We start from the raw sequence: 8069 nt of genomic DNA, 5'->3' as shown, positions 1-8069 counted from the left end.
AGATTGTAGACAGTTTTGTGGTCTGGCAATGTGTGGGCTTAGGCAAGGAAAATTAAGATTTTTGTAAGCAAAGTTTAGAAAAGGAATGGGAAGGACCTTCCATGGTGGTGGGTGTACCAAAGGAAACCAACCACGTAGGATGGGGCTACCAACGTCATCTGATTGATGCGAAACGAACCAAACCAAACAACAGCGGACTCTCACATTAGGAGTAGAGATAATCGATGGATATTTGTTGTGTACGGAACGAGCGAAATATTCGATATGATTAGATTGTTGTTGTTGTTTATGGAAGCTTTTTGTGACGAAAATAATCGACATGATTTGATTGTTGTCGTATATGGAAGGGAAGGACGGAATGATTGGTGTGTTATATGGAAAAAGGTGTGATCGATGGAAGAATGGAAGGGTTGGTTTGGTTTTTCTGGGCAGGGAATTAAAACCGGTCTTGGTTTTCGTAGGGAGGAAGAAAATCAGTGGGAGGGAGATCGCGTGGTGGGGGCATGTATCGATCGGTGAAAAGATGGAAGCGAACGAAACGAACGAACAACCTACGGAGTGAGACATTAGGAAAAAAATTCTAATTAAATCATACCGAACGAATGACTTGGTTTCAAAATTGATTGAGTGGAAAAAAATTCTAATTAAATGGACCTAATTAATTACATACATAATTAACCGTCTAGTTAATTAATTACATTAATGGTTTTATTTCCAAACTGATTCAGCACTCGATTTCCAAAATATTTTCGCATGAATGGCTGCTACGAATGACGGCGACTACCAAGTATTGTAGGACACATTTCCTTAACGAAATTTTGACATTTAAATGGACACTTAATTTGAGAATGTAGTCTGTGTGTCTCTGTATTAATGACAAGAAATATAATATGACTGTCCACGAACACATGTACGTGGTGGTATGACGAAATGCCTTCCGCCATGGCCATCCTTGATGTCGTGATGCACGCCTTGGCATTCTCGAGTATCAGCCACGACATCCTCCATGGTGTAGCGCACGACGTCCTCCATAGAGTGCGCGGATGCGTACGCCCACAAGTAAAATATATGTTCTTTTGTTGTTTAGGAAACTTATGATAGTCAATTAATAGTGGAGATAATAATAATAACATAGTACGCATGATTAATGATTTGTTATTGAGAATTATCTTATTTCGTTTTGGAAGGTTATCAAGAAAAATATTACGTCTATATTTTAGGAAGGTAATCTCAAATATATGGTGTAAGTTCGGAATTCTTAATTACCTATTTATTTACGTGATTGGAATGAATCAGAACCTACCAAAGTAAGCACAAAACAAGATATCTCGTTCAATAAGATTTGGGTTTCCAATGGAAAGGAGAAAAACCAGTTGGTGGGGGTGGTGGGAGGTGACGAATAAAAACCGGACGAAAATAAATCATACCAGGCTACCAACTCCTCCATTAAGAGTAGAGATTAAGCAAAACCGGAACCGGTAGTTCAGTGCTCGAAAAAACAAATTACTATTTCCTGATCAACTTCGACTTCAGGAGTATCTACCAGGGTTTACATTTTAATACATCCTTTCTTAAATGTCAGTCTTTGCATAAAACCCTCACGTTCTCAAAACACTATCATGCAGAAATCACATTCTTTATGAGAAACACACCTTAGAATAGAAACTCTGAATCATAATAGAAATTGTAGGTTTCCTTGATGGGAAACATACTAATGGTTAGATACGCATCATCATCACAGTTTAAGCCTCTACCGCTACCCATCACTACTCATCTTGTGCAACCTCTCGTCTTTCTTATTTCACTCCCTTTTCTGGAGTTTGTCTTCACCAGCGGTAGCAACAAAAGCAAGTTTAGCTCAATGCTGTCAGCAACCTAAAAAATGTTTCATCTCTGATGGCATTTCCAGATGGCTTGGCAAGTTCTCATGCTCTTTCTAATCCTTGTATATATAAAAGAACCAACTTTCTAAGACAAGAATCAGGCTACTCATGTATGTACCTTTTAGTCTCTTCCTCAAATTTTCTTCTAGATGGTGCAAATGGAGATTCCAGATAAGAAGGCATGTCAGAACACAGTTCCACATTTATTCGTGAAAAGAAACATAAATTTAGAACAAGTGGAGTACCTTTCGATTCCTCGTGTACATCAATGGATGTCGTCCATTTTACCGTTAAATTACTCTTTTCCTTCTCTCCCTCCACCCATTACCTTTGCCTCTCCGCCTCCCAAACCCAAGTTCACCACATTTTTCAATGGTGCTTCTAGCTCGCAATCACACCTTCCATTTCCATCTAGACTTTAACCATGCATTGATTTACATCTCACACAGTTTAACTTTTCTCTCTCTCTCTCTCTCTCTCTCTCTCTCTCTCTCTCAGGCTCTCTCACTGCAATGCAACATTCTCTCTCTCCCTCCCTCCATCCCCTCTTCCAAATAAACCGCGGCATTTAAGAAGTAAACATTATGTGTGAGATGTAAATAGTTGTGCCAGAAGGACAATAAAGTTTAATACGGTTGTATTGGTCAAAAGTAACACCCAAATTAAAGAAAATCACTTCTTAGTATACATAACCTTGCTATTAAGATATATTTTTTACTTTATTGTGCAACACATTGTATTTTTGGAGCATGTGTTTTTTTACCCTCAACCTGAAATATATAACCTCTAGTTTTCTATATAACTGAGTTATTTGTATGTCCAAATATGATCTTAGAATTAGTATGGTCCCAGTTTAGCTCTTACTGTACCTAAAATAAGCAAGCATTCAGCCATTACATCACAGTAGCGTGCGCAACCAAGGTGTGGCTAATTTGTTTGTTCAAAAGTTTAGGCATATCATTTCATCAATCAAAGTAGACTATCACGTAAATCACCAATGATCATGTCATTGTGCAGGGTGGTCATAGGAAGTCATTTACTAATGAGATGACAGTACCGACGGTTTGATCTCTTTGGGATAGCATGCAACATCTCCAACGGAAAACAATAATACTACTAAACATGAAAGAATAGGAAGGATCCCATCCTTTGGTCTAATTTTTACGCTCACCCTGAACATATGCTACTACATCCATTTTTAATTTTCTATATAATTGAGAGCTATTTGTACGCCAAAATCTGATCTGAGAATTAGTATGGTTCAGTTGTAGCTCTTACCTATAAACCTAAATTAGGCAATCATTCAGGCATGACACACCGCGAACAAAAAAATCTTGCCCCGGCTCGATGGCTGGCGTCACAAGAGTGATAGCTCGATGGACGGCACAAGAAAGGAAGGGGAGCAGCAAAGAAAACCGGGAGGATAACCGAAATGGTGGCGAAGAAGATGACAGAGACTCAGAGAAGCAGATACAATGAAGCGGTGTGGCCGAGCAGGGTCGAGATCATACCTCTGTATCACCAAAGTGAGGAGTCGTCAACACATACAACCTGAACTATTTTCTAGGGAGAAGAAAAAAGGAACAAAAAATATGCTTTTTGCACTAACTACTAACCAATACAACTCTCCATAGAAAAATACATAACAGGCAGGTCAAATAGTGGTGAAAATATAGGGCAATGTACCTGCATAAGTTGCTGGGTAGTGTAGTAGTTTGTTCTCTCCTTCAACAATTCTCGAGCGGCTCGACGATGACTCCATTTTCTTCAACAGCAGCGACGCAGGCCTAGCGTAGCAAGACTTCTGTGGTAAAATAAACAAATATATATTATACAGAAAATATTATGATGAAGGAACAAAATCTTAATATGTCATTTACTTTGATAGAAAGCCTTGAGAAAATCAGTAGAGTAGAGTCTAAAAAGGTTTGCTAGAAGTAATCTTGCATGCACTTTAGTTTTCCTTCTCAAATCAAGAAATTCTTATGCAGTTCTAAACTTTGTTCATTTGCTGCATGCATCGGTGATATGTTGAGACCAGAACAAATATATACCAGTTAATACTATTACACACATTACATGAGTTATGTTACACAACATGTGTTTTCGTCTGAAATCAAGCAAAAAATTGAAACGTCTCAACTGGAATAATTTCTGAATCATTAGATGTGTTGTCATGCGGTGCTCCTGCCGGCCTTCATGACAGGGTCGGTGAACCGGAGTTGCACTTACACCATCCAAATACACACCTCCAGCATATTAAAGCATGCAATATCTAGACCCATATGTTCAAAATCTATGTTCTAACAAAACCAAGCCTGAAGCCATTAACATTAAGAATAGTCCTGGGTACTCCTGTGTACCACTTGCACACAAAGCAAGGGAGTCACTGAGAAGAAGAAACATGATTTCATTCAACTGAGTAGGTGCAGGTGAATATGATCGAGTAGAAGAAGAATTAAGAACCCATACTTTTTCCATGAGGTATAAGGGGAATAATAATAGATTCGCTTAGGAGAAACAAATGTCGTTCAAGGGAGTATATGAGATATGTGATTGGGTGGAATAGTCGGGAGCTCATATTTGTTTTTGAAGGCCTGTAGGAAATAGTAAACGCACTAGTCCAAACTCCAGAAGTAAAGTGGGTGGCGCCATGCATGGTGCATATCATGATGCCACTAATTAAAAGGGACATCACCAAAAAATGAAGAATGGAAACATTCAGAAACAACATTACCGGCAAGCTTGCATTGAAAGAGGACAAAGTCTTGTAAGACCTTGTAGCTGTGCTATTCTGTTTTGATGAAGTTTCATTCATTCATAACATTCAGAAACAACAATTATACGCTGGTACAAAATGAAAACCAAGCATTAGGGACAACTAATCCTGGACCAGAGATAAGTGGACACACACATGCGCGCGCGCGCACACACACACACACACATGGTAGACTAATTTCAATTCCTGCTCCGGTACTTACATAAGAAGTATTTTGGTCCCCCATTCTACATTCTCAACTTAATGCTTCACTAAAAAAGTTAGGAACTTGAAGCGATCCTTGTATATATAAACACAATCTATGATATTCTTACATACAACTTTATTTTGCTTCACAATAAATTTTTAAAGCAGATAAAAGAAACATGTACAAGGACTGCCATATGGGGTAACTGATGGTCATATTTTTCCTGAAAGGCGCCTGATGGTTATATGAAACATCTAAAACTTTAGGAACCAGATATGATCTAAGGAAGTGACACACACTGCATGTACCTAATAACAAAAGCTATAGGAAAGATAACCTTTATTGATTGAAATATTGCCAGATCCACTCCTTTCTATGAATAGCAAGTTAGCAACAAGCACTGGCGCCAGCACATCCCCTTTGTCATAGATCAATAGACAGCAAAAATGGAGCAACATTAATGTGGGCTAACTCCTATGATAGTTTGCATATTAAGAAACTGAGATTACATATGAATAGATAATGAGATTCCTTTGCACCATCGTGTTCTTACTATGAAATGTGGTAGCAACAATTAGAAAGATTCTAATACGTTAGTTTTAGCACAATGGAAAATTCAGTGCATGTACCTGTAATCATCACCGGCTATGATGGTCAGTTCATCTTCATTGAGTACTGATCAAGCGGCACCATGTTGAGCAAAATCAACAAGTTTTTGTCCTTATCTGCTGCAATTTTTTAGCTAGTAAACCTCGCATTTGAACAGATTTCAGCATTCCAAAAATTAAAATTAACAGATCTCAGCAATCTTGTTGAGCAAGAGGCCTTGTCCACCTGCTCCGCCTCTGAGCCGTTGACGAGAACAACCTCCCTCTTGAATTAATTGCTGATCTCCTCCACCTCTCGCATATGCCACTCCACCACCTTCGTCGCCACCCCCTTCTTATTCACCTGCTTCATCTCAACCGATGGCGACGGGCCCAGGGGGCAACCTCCAGGTCCAGGTCCAGTTGCACCACCCTGTCGCTGCCCAGGCTACTGCTGGTTGGCATGTCGATGTAGATACACTACATTGATTAGTACATATGTCACATTAATCAATGAATGTTGATCTATTTGTAAATCATATATATGCACTCGCAAAACGACAGTTCAGTAGAAAGGCTTATAAGATCATGATCGACAGTTGTTCTTGAACACATGAATTACTTCTTAAGTAAAACAAACAGTCATCCATAAGTCTGCATTTAGAATTCAACCATGAACAATAAACTTGTATACTTGTGTGTACTGTACCATAGAAAAGAACTACTGTACTGTAGAAAGCGGGAAATGGATACATGTAGAACAGATAACGTGTTGAAAGCGGGAAATGCTACTGCTTGTAGCAAAATCAATGACACTACCGACGGATGACAGGTTAACATAGAAAGCACATGTGCACACTGCCCTTGCCTCCGGCACAGGGCACCGGCCATCTTCTTCAGCTTGTCAACACTCATATTACAATAGTCATCCAATTTCCTATATGAACAAACAAATTATTTTTGCCTCCATAACGAAACTTTCTGAAACATCTAATGTTTCTCTTCCTCTTAATCATCAGTTCTATAAAACGCTCATCCATCAATCTACAGAAAACAGGGGGAAAGGACAATTGCATGATCAGATCTGTAATGAAACTTGTTGACCTGCTCCTAATGTTTCTTTTCCTCTTAATCTTCAGTTCTATACAAAGTGCATCCATCAATACACACAAAACAGGAAGAAAAAAAAAGGACAATTGCATGATCAGATAAGAACGCAGTTACATGTGACGTGCATAAATCGATTGTTCTAGTGGGCTGAAAACAATAACAGATAAAGTACAGGTCGACCAAAATGTGAAATCTATCAAAAGAGCAAATGAGATTATATAGTACACTAAAACACTACGTACCAACTGAAATTTATCAGTGTTCATGCACATAGAGCAAATTGTTGCCCACTATAGAGAATGAAAACAAAGATGTACACTAAGGCATTAAAGAGTTAAACAGAAATAATATACTATCAAAATGATCCTGCAAAGTCAGTATACAAAATTTAGAATTAATCACATAGATACTGTATTAGTATTGATACTAAATTGCATTACAACTAACTCGTCGAGTACAGGAACAGGAAATAATGTCCTACTGATAGGTTCTGTGATTGACCCAATGACTAATTGTGGTTCTAGTCCAGAGGTAGATCATGGCACATCCCATCAGCAGTTGGGAGATGAACTGCATGGAGGCCATGGAGAATGGATCAAATCTATGGGCGTGGACATGGAGATTTGGAGATGGTGGTTCGTGTAAGAAAACAGGAATATACCTCAAGGCGTGGACGGCTGGACGCCGAAGACCTTGGCGACGCCCTTGGCCGTCCTGCTCAGCCCCTCTGAAATTCCTAGGTACCTCCGAACGCCCGCTTTCCTGTCCAAGCGGCAGCGCGTAACCTGCTTCTCGGCCATGGCCTTCGCTCCTCCGCCGCTTTCCGTTTCCCCCTTGCGGGCCTCCCCATCGGAGCCCCCGACCACCATCGCCACCATTCAGAGAGAGACATGAGATAAAAGACGGAGCAGCAACGGCAGCCCTCGATGGGAAAGGAGGAAAGCGGAGGCGGGGATTGACGTACATGGGCCTCAAAGTACCTCTGTTCGTCCTCCAAATAGGGAAGGCAGAGACGGTCTCCTCCAATCACGGCAACGCGACCACGCCCTTGGAGATATGCGGCGGCGCTGACGTGACGTTCGCGGCGGCGATCCAGAACCGTGGCGGCAATCCTCTAACGTGGAGGCGAGATCCGGCGTGGCAGCGGTGGCGTTCTCGTGCGTCTGCGTCAGTTCCGAGATCGCACGACGGCGGCGCTGTGACCTCGAGATCGCTCGACGGCGGCGCTGTGTCCTCAATGGGATCGATAGGAGTGGTTTTTGCGAGGCGTTTTTTTGGGCTGCCATCTGCGTGCGTGGGGTGGGGGAGGGGACGAAAAAAAATCTATGAAAAAAACCAGCGAAGGTGGCACGAAAAAAACCATAATATGTGGGACGAAAATTGACCGGCGGAGACTACCAACTGCTTCATTAGGAGTAGAAATTATTAGAGATTAGAGATTATTTGTTTCCTGAAAATCTATTATTTGTTTCTTAAAGCAAATTGCATTAATGAGAGAGATTTCTTAGATTTGACTAAGGTAG

The 8069-nt window shown here is 40.5% G+C and overlaps 1 long non-coding RNA gene across 11 annotated transcripts; it reads right to left on the bottom strand.

Moving 5' to 3' along the window:
• Positions 1 to 1459: 1459 nt before the first annotated feature.
• LOC125543946 (uncharacterized) lies at positions 1460 to 7835 on the bottom strand. 11 transcript variants are annotated; one of them, XR_015618863.1, is made up of 6 exons: positions 7208 to 7835; positions 5479 to 5916; positions 5187 to 5267; positions 4621 to 4730; positions 3570 to 3687; positions 1460 to 3396 (listed from the first exon to the last, which is right to left on the bottom strand). It is a non-coding gene; the product is annotated as an uncharacterized LOC125543946 (long non-coding RNA). The 11 variants fall into 11 exon arrangements; XR_015618864.1 differs by adding an exon at positions 7028 to 7116 and having other exon boundaries at positions 3570 to 5267; XR_007299147.2 differs by having other exon boundaries at positions 1460 to 2028; positions 2129 to 3396; positions 3570 to 5267.
• Between the last annotated feature and the right edge of the window lie 234 nt (positions 7836 to 8069).

This window comes from Triticum urartu, chromosome 3A (genome assembly GCF_056163025.1).
Source record: "Triticum urartu cultivar PI428250 chromosome 3A, HENAU_Tu73, whole genome shotgun sequence".
Taxonomy (NCBI): Eukaryota; Viridiplantae; Streptophyta; class Magnoliopsida; order Poales; family Poaceae; genus Triticum; species Triticum urartu.
Note: the sequence above shows the minus strand (reverse complement) of the source record. Positions and strands in the feature narration are given on the sequence as shown.